The sequence below is a fragment of the Schistocerca serialis genome, chromosome 2 (assembly GCF_023864345.2).
Source record: "Schistocerca serialis cubense isolate TAMUIC-IGC-003099 chromosome 2, iqSchSeri2.2, whole genome shotgun sequence".
NCBI classification, from domain to species: Eukaryota; Metazoa; Arthropoda; class Insecta; order Orthoptera; family Acrididae; genus Schistocerca; species Schistocerca serialis.
In genome coordinates this window covers 208,924,979-208,941,206 of record NC_064639.1, presented here as the reverse complement: position 1 = coordinate 208,941,206, position 16,228 = coordinate 208,924,979, and positions in this window count along the sequence as shown.

Sequence of the window (16,228 nt, the reverse complement as noted above, 5' to 3'; positions counted from 1 at the left end):
ACAGATAATTTTTCATGCATCTAAATGTCAATGACGTCATATTTCCTAAACTGTGTGTCGTATAATGATATAATTTTTCAGATATATTCAGTGTTATATGTGGATACTGTCAGCAATATGAGTGCGAATAGAATTACTGGTAAAGAAGTAATGAATTAAAACCATCAGGTTACCTTCCGTTAGGAAAGTGGGTGCACTCAGCGACTGTTATGTAATATGTAAATTATAGAGCACAGCAATCTGTCGTCGTTTTTTGTACGTTTTATTACGCAAATCCAGATTTAGGCTAGAGCCTAGCCATTATCAATACAACATTTTCTAATCTCGATGCATGTTAGTTCCCTGTTGTTTTGGCGTCAGTCACAGTTCTTTGAATACTACTCATTCAAAGAACAGTGACTGCCGCCCGAACAACACGGACCTACGTGCATCGAAATTAGAAAATGTTGCATTGATAATGGCTAGGCACTAGCCGAAATCTGGATTTGCGTAATAAAACCTACAAGAAAAGGACAACTGATTTCTGCGCTCTATAATTTATAAATAAATTAAAACTTTATGACTGAAGCTGACGTTTAACTATATCATCAGCGAAAACTTAGTATGCGATAAACTTTTCTCGTTTCCATTTTGTAGGGGGGTATTAGCGAGAAAAAGTTTTTTAGGGGTTTGAAATTATCTGTGAAGTCCGTTGGAAGTTGCTAGTGTTTCCATTCTCAGACACTGGATGAACATTGTCCAGGTAAATACGCGCCGCGAATTACGCTGTTTCAAGACAAGCATACAGTTTCTAGCTGTAATACTTGACTTATTACGTTAAAAGTTTAACAAACTATTGTAGGTCTTAATAAATAGATTACGACAGCATTTAAAATTTTTAAATTCGGTCAGTAAGTACCTATCCATATAAATAAAAATCAGTTGCCGCAAGTGTGAGAGATCGTCACCTGAGGACGGCTTGACCAATTTTTTTTTTTTTTTTTTTTTGCGTTCTTCATTGTGAGGACAAGGTTTGTACGAAAGAAAATTTTTGGACAATCCAAAGGAAAAGTTGGGAATTAAGATGAATTGTGAAACATCACCACTTGAGAACGGCTCGACCGATTTGGTTGATTTATTTTATTTTATTGTGTTCGTAATTGTACATCATAATGGCTTTTCGATACGAAAAAGAAAATTGAAAAAGAAAAAAAGATGTTGCGTTCGGTTTGGCAGTTCTGCCGTCACATGTATAAAAACTTACAGTTTATATATATATTGACGAAAGTTGGGATGGGCGTAGGCTACATATTTTTGTAATATATACAGTATATACATACATATGTAACATATAAAGGGTAAGCGTAGTTACCATAATCCTCAAAAAGTCCTTGCCAGTTTAGTTCAAATTTTTACACGATACCCTAACATTCGCACTATTACATGTATTAGTATATATGTAATATATAAAGGGGAAACGTTGTTATCAAAAATCTCGAAAAGATATTTAAGCATTTACTTAACATTTTTGCACTACACTCTACTGAATGTTCAGACGTAAATGGACATGAAGAGGGTGGCATGAGGAGAGAGACAGAGAGAAGGGGGGGGGGAGGCTATGCTCAGATAGGTGGGAGGAGGAAGAGATGTACGGAAAGAGAGGGAGGGTGAGAAGATGGCACACAGATGGAAGGAATTTAGGATGTGTGTTCATTTCCTATACCTATTTAGCACTTGCGAAGCACTGCAAGGTTCGATAGTTGAATGATAATTAACTATTGAAAACCAGATTCCTGTTGCCTCCGGAAGCGATTTACTAGTATAGATGACGTAACAAAATGGTTTACATCAGATCTTCCTAACCGCAAACAAAGTACGTCAAAAAGGTAGCTGATTTAAGCTGTTACTCATTACTCAGCTAACCTACTAATAACTAATTGCATGTGGTATCCTCCAAGGTTTCACCTTAGGGCCCTTAATTTTCATTGTTTATAGTGAAGATATTTCATCAGTAACATTTCCAGGGTGCCATGTTTGTTTTGTTTACAGTTTATACAAACGCAGCATTAAATAGTGAAGCAAGTATAGTTTTAGAAGCGGCAGTTAACGACATTTTGATGGATATTAATAAATCATTCCTAGCGTATTACTTGTCACTAAACTTTGGATGCTCACACACACGTAGTTTCCTCCCAGCATATGTTTAACATATGGTGACAAGCGGATAGAAGAGGTTCACAGTGTTAAATTCTTCCGATGACAATGTGATAGTGAATTAAATTTACTGGAGCACACCATAGTACTTCTGAAACACCTAGCCAGTTTATTTCCTTTCTTATTCGAATGTTATCAGACATAAGTGACGTAAAAAAAAGAAGTTGACATATTTCACTTACTTTTATTCCATAATGTCAGACGGCGTAACGTTTTTGGAATACCTCGACAGGCCAAACTAAACTTTCCGAAACCAAAAGCGTGTGATACGAATTATTTGTGGAGTGAACTGCCAATATGAATTCTATATTCTCCTTAATTTTTTCGCCTGGAGTTACTTTACTCATTTAATGCTTTGGTCATCTCATATAATCCAATTCCCTAACGATCGATTGATTTACTTAGACTACACTCCACTCTCCTTGTATTACTTCTTTAGTTTCAGCTTAGAAAGTCTTTTTAAGACGCCATGCATTCCGTTCAACGTGTCTTCGCATTCCTTAGCCGTTTCTAGTTAAACATGATGTTACTGGCAAACCCAAATGTTTCTATATCGGTTGTCTGAACTTTTAATTTGATTTCCCAATTTCTCCATTCGTTCCTTTCCTGCTTTGTCGCTGAACAAATTGAATAACATGGGGGTTAGGCTGAAATCCTGTCTCACTCTCTTCTGAACTGCCTCCTTTTCATTTCCTTCGACGTCTATAAACTACAGAGTCACAAACAGGCGAAACGTGCGTATGAGGGACGTTTCTGAGATTGCATTTCAACCGTAACGTGCCTAGCACAATAGCAGGTAGGCAGTGAAAGTTGGAAACATAAATTCGCCGCCGTGCTGACGCAGTGGAGCGCCGAATCACGGTAATGTGTGCTGACGCTGAGGTATGGACCACCGTTGTCCGTCCTAATGGACCAATCACGGTCACGGCGACTTCTGCTCCCCCCCCCCCCCACACCCCCCACCCTACCCCACACTGCCCATCGCGGACCTCATCCGGGGAGCGCCATTGGAGCGAACTTGAGAAATTCCCTCAGAGACCACCGGGCCATTCATTTTAATGAACGCAATCCGGATTTGCAGATTTTTTTTTATTTCTTCGTTTCTGCGTCGGTGGACAAAGACCGGTTGATCTGTGGATACAAACAGTCGTAAATTTTACTTAAACCTGAAGTTTACACTCCGTAACTTCCAGTATTCCGCCAGCATTTGCAGCAGCGCCACGAAGGGTAGAAGTGTTTGTGATCGGACTGCAAATTTGGGCATCTGACAGTTCACAGCGCTCGCACAAAAACAAACGCAGTTATTCATAACACGAAAATTCAGTAGAACTCTCGCGTACAGAATTTTCAATTTTTTTCTTAGGTAAACTCACAAAATTTTCTTTGATACAGAATGCACCGATGCTTTGGCTTTTCAAATAACTCCATGATGACTCTAATTGTTAATTTTTGCAGGCCGGAATGGCCGAGCGCTACAGTCTGGAACCGCACGACCGCTACGGTCGCATGTTCGAATCCTGCCTCACGCATGGATGTGTGTGATGTCCTTAGTTAGGTTTAAGTAGTTCTAAGTTCTAGGGGACTGATGACCACAGCAGTTAAGTCCCATAGTGCTCAGAGCCATTTGAACCATTTATTAATTTTTCTTTTATGTTCGTACTATTGCAGCTTTAGGCCGGTTTCAAGTATACTATTTATAGGTATTTTGTAACACATTACAGCTTCAGCAAATAAATTGTCAGTTACAGTTAAAAGCAAAACTACCATTTTAATGGAAGGTATTGTTACGAAGAACTTACGCTATGACAGGGCCTAAATACATATATTTTTATATAGTGTAATACATGTATCACACGATTTCTGTACTCGGCTGATGCCGTATAAATAGTGAGTAACAGAAGACAAACGCAGAGACAGTAAGACTATTGCCAAAATACCGTTATCCTAGGATGTCGTGATTTTAATATTTAAATGTAAAATAATGTCTGCCTTGATTTTATTATTATTATTATTATTATTAGTGGCAGCATTCATCTCTAGTACTAACGTTTCTTGTTCTAGCCGGCCGCGGTGGCCGAGAGATTCTAGGCGCTTCAGTCCGGAACCGCGCGACATCTACGGTCGCAGGTTCGAATCCTGCCTCGCGCATGGATGTTTGTGAGGTCCTCAGGTTAGTTAGGTTTACGTAGTTCTAAGTTCTAGGGGACTGATGACCTCAGGTGTTAAGTCCCATAGGGCTCAGAGCCATTTGAACCAATTTTTGTTTTTTTTTGTTCTGAGTCGATATTGTTATTCACATTGTACTTAGACTGTGCAAATCTTTTTGATTCTATTAACACCATTTTATTACTATATTTATTGAACAATTATTGTCATTTATTAAGTAACTATGATGTAAAAATACTGTGTGTGTACGACATTCGTCTGCTCTAATCCTTTAAGGATAAATAACTAACTAACTGAATAAAATAAAATGAAAACTTTTATGCAATAGTGCCTAGCACATCCGTTCATTTGCCGAAGCATCGTAAAAGGGAAAAATGAAATGCAAAAATGAAGCAGTGACGTATCTTGCGCCCCATAAATTATGCGGATTAATTAGCCAGACCCAAATCCTATGTAACAGCAGGGCAAACAAATGGCAAATTTAAACTGGAGTTTCATTTCCGAGAATGTACGAGTGTCCAACATTAACAATAAATTAGTATTAAAGCACGATTAGTGGCGGGATACGTTAATCTGCTATTTTGATTTGTTACCGGTGTTCAATTTTTGCACATCAGGCACATTTACTGCGGATAATAACCCGTTGGGGTGTCTGTAATTCTTCCGTGACACTCCACGCAGACGCCTTATCTGTGTTTCAGCACTCAGAGGCAAGGTAGATTCTGTTTTCGTGTGAATGCAAACTTCGCATTACAGAATTGCACTTATTTACACAAGGAAGAGTCATTTGTTTTACACTCTGAATAAATCAATTATAACTAACCAAAAGCTAAATTTTAGTAAAAGTGTCTATTATTGTATATAGATACCAATCCACTATCAGAAGTTCATAGGCATGATGTTAGGAAGAACTCCGCTTGCCGGCCGCGGTGGCCGAGCGGTTCTAGGCGCTTCAGTGTGCTACGCGCGACTGCTACGGTCACAGGTTCGAATCCTGCCTCGGGCATGGATGTGTGTGATGTCCTTAGGTTAGTTAGGTTTAAATAGTTCTAAGTTCTAGGGGACTGATGACCTCAGATGTTAAGTCCCATAGTGCTCAGAGCCATTTGAACCATTTTTGAACTCCACTTGCAGCTGGTAAAATTGTCGTTCGTGTGGGCCAGTTTTTTGCCATGCCTTGCATTGCCCCGAGCTACCCTGCTGTTCACACTGGCAAGACAGTGCCATCTGACATTTTCTACATAATAATTTACACAGTGCCGCGACTAATCATGTTAGCAGTGACAGTTTTTTATCGCCAACCCGGCCGTTTTTAAAACTTTTAGCGCCTGCACATTATAAAAATATTTTAGCTGCAAACAGGCGTTGATGAACTTCATTGAGGACATGTTGAAAATGTGTGCCCCGACCGGGACTCGAACCCAGGATCTCCTGTTTACATGGCAGACGCTCTATCCATCTGAGCCACCGCGGGCACAGAGGATAGTGCGTCTGCAGGGACTTGTCCCTTGCACGCTCCCCGTGAGATCCACATTCCCAACATGTCCACACCACTACATTCGTAGTGCGTCTAATAGATGTGTGCACACATTTTCAACATGTCCTCAATGAAGTTCATCAATGCCCGTTTGCAGCTAGGGTGTCCATTTAATTATCATTTCATTTCTAGCAAAGCTGCATGGTCATCCACGGTAACTGCTCTTTCGGGAACAGCTACTACCGTCATATATAGATAAAATATTTTCTTTTTAGGTTTTTATGAATGGAGCACGTCTCTAGCATTCACTCGACACAGGACTGATGACATTCCCTGAATTGTAAATTCTGACTAGGAGCGATGAGTATGCCTATGAGATTTTGACGTTGTAAGTATTTTTTACACATTCCTTTATTGATTTTAGTATCCACAAAATGATGTGACACTGTACGTTGCTTTTTACCGTGTAGGTTGCGCCTGATGATTAGGCTTTAAGCCGCGAAACCGGTTGTTTGTTAATAAACATCAATTTTACCAGCTGTAAGTGGAATCTTCCTAACATTATGCCTTTTAACAGCTGTGGTTGCCCGGAATATAAAATATCTTGTGAGAAATTCATGGGCTTCCACAGACAGTGTCAATTTGAATGAAATGAAATTGGGTATTATGTTGGATTATCAGTAAGCACCAAAACAAGTAAATGACGACGGTTCGACTGTCTTTGCAGTGTGTGTTTTCAGTGTGACTAACAGTCATCTTGAAGAGCACCGCTGCAAGGATGATGTTTCATAATGATCCAACATATTTTATTTACAAATCCACTGTTACAAATTTAATACAGAGTAATTCATAAAGAATACCACAACTTTAAAAATGTGTATTTAATGAAAGAAACATAATATAACCTTCTGTTATACATCATTACAAAGAGTATTTAAAAAGGTTTTTTTTTCACTCAAAAACAAGTTCAGAGATGTTCAATATGGCCCCCTCCAGACACACGAGCAATATCAACCCGATACTCCAACTCGTTCCACACTCTCTGTAGCATATCAGGCGTAACAGTTTGGATAGCTGCTGTTATTTCTCGTTTCAAATCATCAATGGTGGCTGGGAGAGGTGGCCGAAACACCATATCCTTAACATACTCCCATAAGAAAAAATCGCAGGGGGTAAGATCAGGGCTTCTTGGAGGCCAGTGATGTCACGGGCTGCCTGGCGGCCGATCCATCGCCTCGGGTAGTTGACGTTCAGGTAGTTACGGACAGATAAGTGCCAATGTGGTGGCGCTCCATCCTTTTTCGTAGGACTCTCCATACAGTTGATTGTGGAATTTGCAGCTCTCTGCTAGCTCTGCGAGTCGATTTTCCTGGGCTGTGAACAAAGGCTTGCTGGATGCGTGCTACATTTTCATCACTCGTTCTCGGCCGTCCAGAACTTTTCCCTTTGCACAAACACCCATTCTCTGTAAACTGTTTATACCAACGTTTAATACACCATCTATCAGGAGGTTTAACACCATACTTCGTTCGAAATGCACGCTGAACAACTGTTGTCGATTCACTTCTGCCGTACTCAATAACACAAAAAGCTTTCTGTTGAGTGGTCGCCATCTTAACATCAACTGACGCTGACGCCTAGTCAACAGCGCCTCAAGCGAACAAATGTACAACTAAATGAAACTTTATAGCTCCCTTAATTCGCCGACAGATAGTGCTTAGCTCTGCCTTTTGTCGTTGCAGAGTTTTAAATTCCTAAAGTTGTGGTATTCTTTTTGAATCACCCTGTATATTGATCGGCAGAACGTGAACACACTCTCGTAAGCTACCCAGTACACTATGCCACGGCATTCTTTAACGAAACCACCCGAGCCAACGCTCATTTGTATACGTGTATAGTGAGGCCTGTGATTGGTGTCTTAAGTGAGAGTAATGTTTGAGAAATAATACGAGGCGTGAAGGAACAAGCACACTACGCAGCGCCTTAACCACTGCATCTAACATCACGACTTCTGCCGGTAGCCCCGTTCTGCGCACAGTAACACACGATGTGGCCCCTAGAGTTTGGGACGCTGTCGCAGCACTTCCCCATTTCGTGTCAACCAGCAAGGACGCCAGCGCATCATGTTGGCAGCCCTGGCTCGCGAGAGTTACGTGGGGAACCCCAATGTTTCTCTACCCCCTCCTCTCTACCCTCGTGCAGTGTCAGAACCGCCTACGGTCCCGTTAACGCGCCGCCAACTTGGTAATTGAGTTGGTTAGAGAGGTGATGTTGGTGAGTAGTGACAGCTAGGTGCTTCAAAGCGTTCGATCATCATTATGGACTAAGCCTCAAGATTCTGTCGCACGGCGTCGTTCTTAGCCTGTGGCCTACAAGACGAAGTCAACCCCAGATTCAAAGTTCCGACACAATCAGTAACGCTCGCGCTAAATATCTTTACCGTTATTGTAGTATTCGGACATACAGAGGTCAGAGGTCTCTATCAAAATACTCTTTCCTTACACGAAGGTTGTGGGGAACATTATTCTTTACACTAAACAGTACTATGATACGTTAATTAATAGAATTAATGTCAGAATTTTTTAAAATATCCTTTACACCCTTTGCATTTTGGTCGCTTAATTTTTTGGAGTTGTATCCCACATGCTGAATAGCACAAATAATGCTGGGAGGGTGGTAATTTCTAGTGAATGGGGAGTTATCACAAAGGGAGTCCCACAGGGTTCAATTTTAGGTCCTCTGCTGTTCCTTATTCATCTGAATGACCTCCCACTTAACGTTCAGCAAGTGGAACTAATACTTTTTGCAGATGAAACGAGTGTTATAATAAAACCCATTCCAGAAAAAACAGCTGAAGATATTGTTAAGGATGTCTTTCAAAGAATTATTAAGTGGTTCTCAGAAAATGGACTCTCCCTTAATTTTGAAAAAGCTCACTATATCCAGTTTTGTACACCGAATAGAGTCATACCGACAACTGATGTACTCGTAGCATATGAACAGGGCTCAGTTAACAGGGTAGATTTATCCAAATTTTTGGTTGTTCACATTGATGACTGGAAGAAGCATATTACTGAGCTTCTCAAACAACTAAGTTCAGCTTCTTTCGCTCTTCGTATAATCGTTAGTCTTGGTAATAAAAAGATCAGCCTCCTAACGTACTTTGCATATTTCCACTCAGTAATGTCTTATGGAATAGATTTCTGGGGTAACTCACCACTTAAACATAAAGAATTGATTGCACAAAAGAGAGCAGTGAGAATAATTAGTGGTGTTCACCCAAGGACGTCATTAGGCACCTTTTCAAGGAGTTAGGTACTTTAACTGCACCATCAGAGTACATATACTCGCTAATGAAATTCGTTACAAATAATCCATCTCAATTCGCGAAGAACAGTGATGTTCATACGTACAACACTAGAGGGGAAAAATGACCTTTCCTATCCGTTATTGAAGCTGTCAGTTGCTCAAAAAGGAGTACATTATTCAGCAACAAAAATTTTTGATCATTTGCGCAACAACATAAAGTGTCTGGCAGGTAGCACATCAAGTTTTAAATCTAGCTTAAAATCAATTCTTTTGGACAACTCCTTCTACTACAGGGACGGGTTTCTGTTTCAGAAATGGTAAAAAAATGTACCTCTAAATGTAGTGGCATGTGTAGAACTAAATATTTCAGTAATATTAATATTAGCACTATTCATGTGTGTATATATATCTTGTAATCTGACTTGTTCCACATCATATCGATAAGATAATCGGGAAAAAGGTCTAGGGAACATGACATAACTAAAACTAAAAACATGAAATTGTACTGTGTAAAAACATCATTTCTATCACTAATGAATTTTACCTGTACCGTAAATGCTTATAAACATCGCACCAACCATTGCAATACCAAGCTCCAACGTCGGGAAAAGGTTACTTAAATAAGCAAAAATTCACACTTGAATTGTTGAGTTAAAATTTTATGTGGAATAGGGCTAAATCAAAGTATTAGCTTAACTTTAGTTACACATTTATCACACATACAGTAATGACTGTTCACCTCTATATCAGCGTGGGCTCAACCCTCAGAAATGTTCCATGAATGTTCTCGAAAAAAAAATCTAGTTACTTCCTAAAACAAGTTTTAGAGCTACCTCTTTGTTTCCACATAAAGCTGAAGAACAAGGCCGGCCATGGCGTGCAAAATTTCCCGCGTGGAGAGTCTGTCTTGGCTTTGCTCAGTCCTTCCCGGAAGCACCCGAAAGAGTTGGACATTTCGGTGAGTACTGCGGTGTGGTATTTTTCGATCGGTATATCTCTCTTCAGTTCTGCAGAATTATGGCATCAGCGCTGTTTTTCCTTAGCTATTTGTTTATGGCATGAAGGACAGTCACATGTCCAGTGGCTGTTTGCACAAAAAGAGGCAATTTATTGACCTATCGTCAAAAACCTTTAAAAATTAATGGGAATGAAGTAAGAAAGGACTGAGAATTCTCATTATATATTACATAGTAACATAATCGACAAGTACTCCAAATTTCCTATGAACAAGCATTACAATACGACGCAGAAAGAATTTAAAGATTTAACTGACAACGAAAGAACAAAAAATTGCATCAATCAACAGACGGGATTCATGGTTCTGTATCCTAAGAAGCACTGTGTGATAAATTTGCAGGCATGGAGCGGGTTAAAAACTTGATGGTGTGACTAGAAAAATTTCTACAGTCACTCGCATTACTCCACTGTCAGTTGCGACAATTTTCGGTGGATTTGAATGAAGAGTATCACCACATCATGTATTAGTGCAAAATACATTGGTTAAGACAAGGGGCATGCGCGTATCGATTTTGCGTTTTAAAACTCGCTATTGTTGAATTTATGGAAGAAAATGGGGGCAGAAACGAAAATTAGAACATCCGTAATGGACTGTGGATCTCGCATTTTAAATGGACTTGACTGCACACTGTACATGGTAAGAAACTGCAAGATGAAAAACAATTTCTTTCTGATCTGATAGAGATGCATTTAAAAAGAAAATCGCGTTGTAGAAGGAACACATTTGGCAAATACAGTCCAGTTCCCTCAGCTGACTGTCATTAAAGAAAATGTGAGGTTTGAAAAATTTATTGTGGTCTTTGAAGAATTGCAAGGAGACTTCCCTAAAAGTCTTGAGGACATTGGCAAAATTATTTTGTTTTCGACCTCTGTCCTATTCCGTTAGCATTTCAGCTGAAAGCTCCTCTGTGCATGTTCAGATGTAACTGACTGATCTGAAAGGTAATACCCATTTTAAAGACAATTCTCTTTATGGTTAAAACTGTCCAGGACATTGATATTGCTTTCCTCAGTTTCCACATCTCCATAATGAGGTTGCAAAAATGCCACAATATTTCCACCAACATGTGTGTGTGTTTTTTCGATCATGAAACTAAACAAATCACGATTACATGGCAATCCTGTGAAATCGTTTGTATCTGTCATTATGCTGACAGTTTGTACCAGATACAAATTATATTATTTCTCAATGCACCAAAAAGAATTAAATAACGCAGGAAATTTGTTTTGTTTGAGATGAATATTGATGAGAAATATGAAATATAAAAAAGTCATGTGCAGTGCGACTGCATTCTCATTCAAATGTGGCGTGTTCTTCCCCCTCCTTGTGCTCAGATACCGTGGCCTGAAGGTGGGAGAAATGTGTAATGAACCTGAGTTCTGTGTCACTCGTGCAAAAGCATGGCTCACGACCCAAATTCTTGGACACCCCCGCTTTAAGAGAGTCACGTAAGGTACTTACTGGAACTGAATAGTTCTCACTCGTTTCCCCGATTGTCATTTCAAGAACTCTGACGTTTTCAACAGCATTCTTTATGTTAACAGTTTTCTTTATGTTATTTTAATCTCATTTATGTAGTCACTTTTCCATATTTGTCTGTGCTTCATCAGCGATAAAATTTAGAAACAGCTCCCTCTTTCATAAATCCGCATTCCGTTAGTACCCGACATTCCTCTATATTCAGATTTAATCATCACAAGATCACCAATCATCACAGAAACAGTATGGTTTGACCGAATGAGCTGTCGGCCACTAGGCGTTAGTTGGTTTCGAGCGCATCTTACTTACCTTCGAGTGCAGACACTTGTTAGAATACAGAGGTTTCATGTGTGCTAAGCCTTGCACCCAACTAATGATTCTTGAATGCCTTAATGAAGCCCTTCAGGCTCTTTAAAGCTGTGTTTTTCCTCTTCAGAGTTAAAGTACAAAGGGCATTTGTCTGATGGTGAAATGCAACAAGAGAAATTCTGATATGTTTCAACGAGTTGGTTAGCTGCAATCTGAATTGAATAAATACGAAGAAAAAATGGATATGTTGTTCTGTCTCTTCAGTAGGTAAATAATAATCCACGTTAGGAAGAAGGACACTAAAGTTATGTGAAAAGTTTGCACAGGATTGGGCGTCGCTTTGCTTACTACTGCGTGACTTTTCAGATGGAAAGAGTTGCTTGATTAATGACCTGCATGAAGTAAGGTAAATAGTTACAAGAAGGAAAAAGTTCAGCTTATTGATCATGCGGTGTTTCTGATCCCCCCCGTTTTTAAAAGAATTCCAAGAGAAATAATTGCAGTAGCAAGCAGGACACCGGAGCTCGCGCGTCGTCATGGTGACGTCACAATAAGACGTGAATAGTTGATCGCCCCACAGTTCCAGGAAGAGTTCCGCAGATCTGTAGATCACGCTCAAGAATTACGACTAAAACTAGAAATTTCATCTAAGTCCGTTATGCACTGACAGAAGAACAAATGCAGAAAAAGGAAAACTGCTCAGTCTAGAGACAGATGAGATTTTTGAACTGACATTGTTGTATTCTATAATGCACTGACACTAACATGATGAGACTGTATCACGAAACAACACACTGTTGCATTCAAGCTGCAATGTGGTTATTTGGGTTACTTTAGGTCTGTCACACTAACTTCAGGTGTAACACAGGATCTGTTTTTCAAAGCCTGGTACAGCGTCTACGAAACAGCGTCAAATGCCAAGAAGTCCATAGTCACTAATGTTCAGCAAATATCGGCAATGCGTTTCATTTTGTCAAGCAGCGACAGAGAAGTCAGTTAATGTTAAACTTAGTTTCTTTTAGTGGTCTAGTACGAGACTTGAACCCTTAGAAATATATAGTTGAGAAATGTGAAATATAAAACTAAGTCGTATGCAGTGCGTCTGCATTGCCATTCAAACGCGGCGCATTCGCGGTTTCCCCTCTTTGCGCTCAGGCACCAAGGCGCAATGGCTGGGGAAATGTGCATCGAGGCTGAGCGCCATGGCAGTCATGGCTCATGAGCCAAATTCTTGGTAACCCCTGCTTTAAGAGAATCATCTCACGTGCTTATTGGAATATTACGACAATTATGGAAGCTACAGGAGAAGTTTTGCATCTCAATTCTACCTGTTCATTAAGTGCATTTCTTGTATGTTGTACTGTTCGGACGAAAATTGCAATTTCTTCAAGATTATTTGTATTTCATCTTTCTTTGTGCAAATGTAAAAATAGCACACTGTATTCTCGAAACAGAAACTGCTTCTGATGCACGCTGAGTAAATGTTTACTTACAGTTCGCAACCTGAGGACATATAATGTTCCTGGCTACAACTTCCAAAGTTCCGCTTATTTGCAGGTAAACATTAAATTAGAGTAAACACGAATGACTTATTTGTTGCTGACATGCTTAAAACGGAACAGTCATGGAATATCACTCTTTACTCCTGTGATGAGCTTCCAAAAAAATGGTTCAAATGGCTCTGAGCACTATGGGGCTTAACATCTATGGTCATCAGTCCCCTAGAACTTAGAACTACTTAAACCTAACTAACCTAAGGACAGCCCACAACACCCAGTCATCACGTTATAGGTACAGAAAGCTGGCTTAAGCCAGAGATAAATTCTGCCGAAATTTTTACAAAGGTACAGACGGTGTTTAGATAGGATAGATTGCATGCAACCGGTGGTGGAGTGTTCGTCGCTGTTAGTAGTAGTTTATCCTGTAGTGAAGTAGAAGTGGATAGTTCCTGTGAATTATTATGGGTGGAGGTTACACTCAACAACCGAGCTAGGTTAATAATTGGCTCCTTTTACCGACCTGCCGACTCAGCAGCATTAGTGGCAGAACAACTGAGAGAAAATTTGGAATACATTTCACATAAATTTTCTCAGCATGTTGTAGTCTTAGGTGGAGATTTCAATTTACCAGATATAGACTGGGACACTCAGATGTTTAGGACGGGTGGTAGGGACAGAGCATCGAGTGACATTATACTGAGTGCACTATCCGAAAATTACCTCGAGCAATTAAACAGAGAACCGACTCGTGGAGATAACATCTTGGACCTACTGATAACAAACAGACCCGAACTTTTCGACTCTTTAAGTGCAGAACAGGGAATCAGTGATCATAAGGCCGTTGCAGCATCCCTGAATATGGAAGTTAATAGGAATGTAAAAAAAGGGAGGAAGGTTTATCTGTTTAGCAAGAGTAATAGAAGGCAGATTTCAGACTACCTAACAGATCAAAACGAAAATTTCTGTTCCGACACTGACAATGTTGAGTGTTTATGGAAAAAGTTCAAGGCAATCGTAAAATGCGTTTTAGACAGGTACGTGCCGAGTAAAGAACTTGTACGCGAAAGAACTTGCCCCCCTTCTAACAGCCGTGTACCGCAAGTCTCTAGAGGAACGGAAGGTTCCAAATGATTGGAAAAGAGCACAGGTAGTCCCAATCTTCAAGAAGGGTCGTCGAGCAGATGCGCAAAACTATAGACCTATATCTCTGACGTCGATCTGTTGTAGAATTTTAGAACATGTTTTTTGCTCGAGTATCATGTCGTTTTTGGAAACCCAGAATCCACTATGTAGGAATCAACATGGATTCCGGAAACAGCGATCGTGTGAGACCCAACTCGCTTTATTTGTTCATGAGACCCAGAAAATATTAGATACAGGCTCCCAGGTAGATGCTATTTTTCTTGACTTCCGGAAGGCGTTCGATACAGTTCCGCACTGTCGCCTGATAAACAAAGTAAGAGCCTACGGAATATCAGACCAGCTGTGTGGCTGGATTGAAGAGTTTTTAGCAAACAGAACACAGCATGTTGTTATCAATGGAGAGACGTCTACAGACGTTAAAGTAACCTCTGGCGTGCCACAGGGGAGTGTTATGGGACCATTGCTTTTCACAATATATATAAATGACCTAGTAGATAGTGTCGGAAGTTCCATGCGGCTTTCCGCGGATGATGCTGTAGTATACAGAGAAGTTGCAGCATTAGAAAATTGTAGCGAAATGCAGGAAGATCTGCAGCGGATAGGGACTTGGTGCAGGGAGTGGCAACTGTCCCTTAACATAGACAAATGTAATGTATTACGAATACATAGAAAGAAGGATCCTTTATTGTATGATTATATGGTAGCGGAACAAACACTGGTAGCAGTTACTTCTGTAAAATATCTGGGAGTATGCGTGCGGAACGATTTGAAGTGGAATGATCATATAAAATTAATTGTTGGTAAGGCGGGTACCAGGTTGAGATTCATTGGGAGAGTGCTTAGAAAATGTAGTCCATCAACAAAGGAGGTGGCTTACAAATCACTCGTTCGACCTGTACTTGAGTATTGCTCATCAGTGTGGGATCCGTACCAGATCGGTTTGACGGAGGAGATAGAGAAGATCCAAAGAAGAGCGGCGCGTTTCGTCACAGGGTTATTTGGTAACCGTGATAGCGTTACGGAGATGTTTAATAAACTCAAGTGGCAGACTCTGCAAGAGAGGCGCTCTGCATCGCGGTGTAGCTTGCTCGCCAGGTTTCGAGAGGGTGCGTTTCTGGATGAGGTATCGAATATATTGCTTCCCCCTACTTATACCTCCCGAGGAGATCACGAATGTAAAATTAGAGAGATTCGAGCGCGCACGGAGGCTTTCCGGCAGTCGTTCTTCCCGCGAACCATACGCGACTGGAACAGGAAAGGGAGGTAATGACAGTGGCACGTAAAGTGCCCTCCGCTACACACCGTTGGGTGGCTTGCGGAGTATAAATGTAGATGTAGATGTAGATGAGGGAGAGAAAATCCCTGACCCCGCCGGGAATCGAACCCGGGAACCCGGGCGCGGGAAGCGAGAACGCTACCGCACGACCACGAGCTGCGGACGATGAGCTTCCATTGTAGTTAATAAGCATACTGGCTCAACATTCAGACCGTTCACTAGAACGTGCACCATCTGATCAGAAATATCCGAACACCCATATAGTTTCACGATTCCTCGTTTAAGACAGAATGCTAAGACTGCACACCCTGACAATATCTGCGGGAATGGGTGTCCGCTGAACTTATTTATAAAATTAT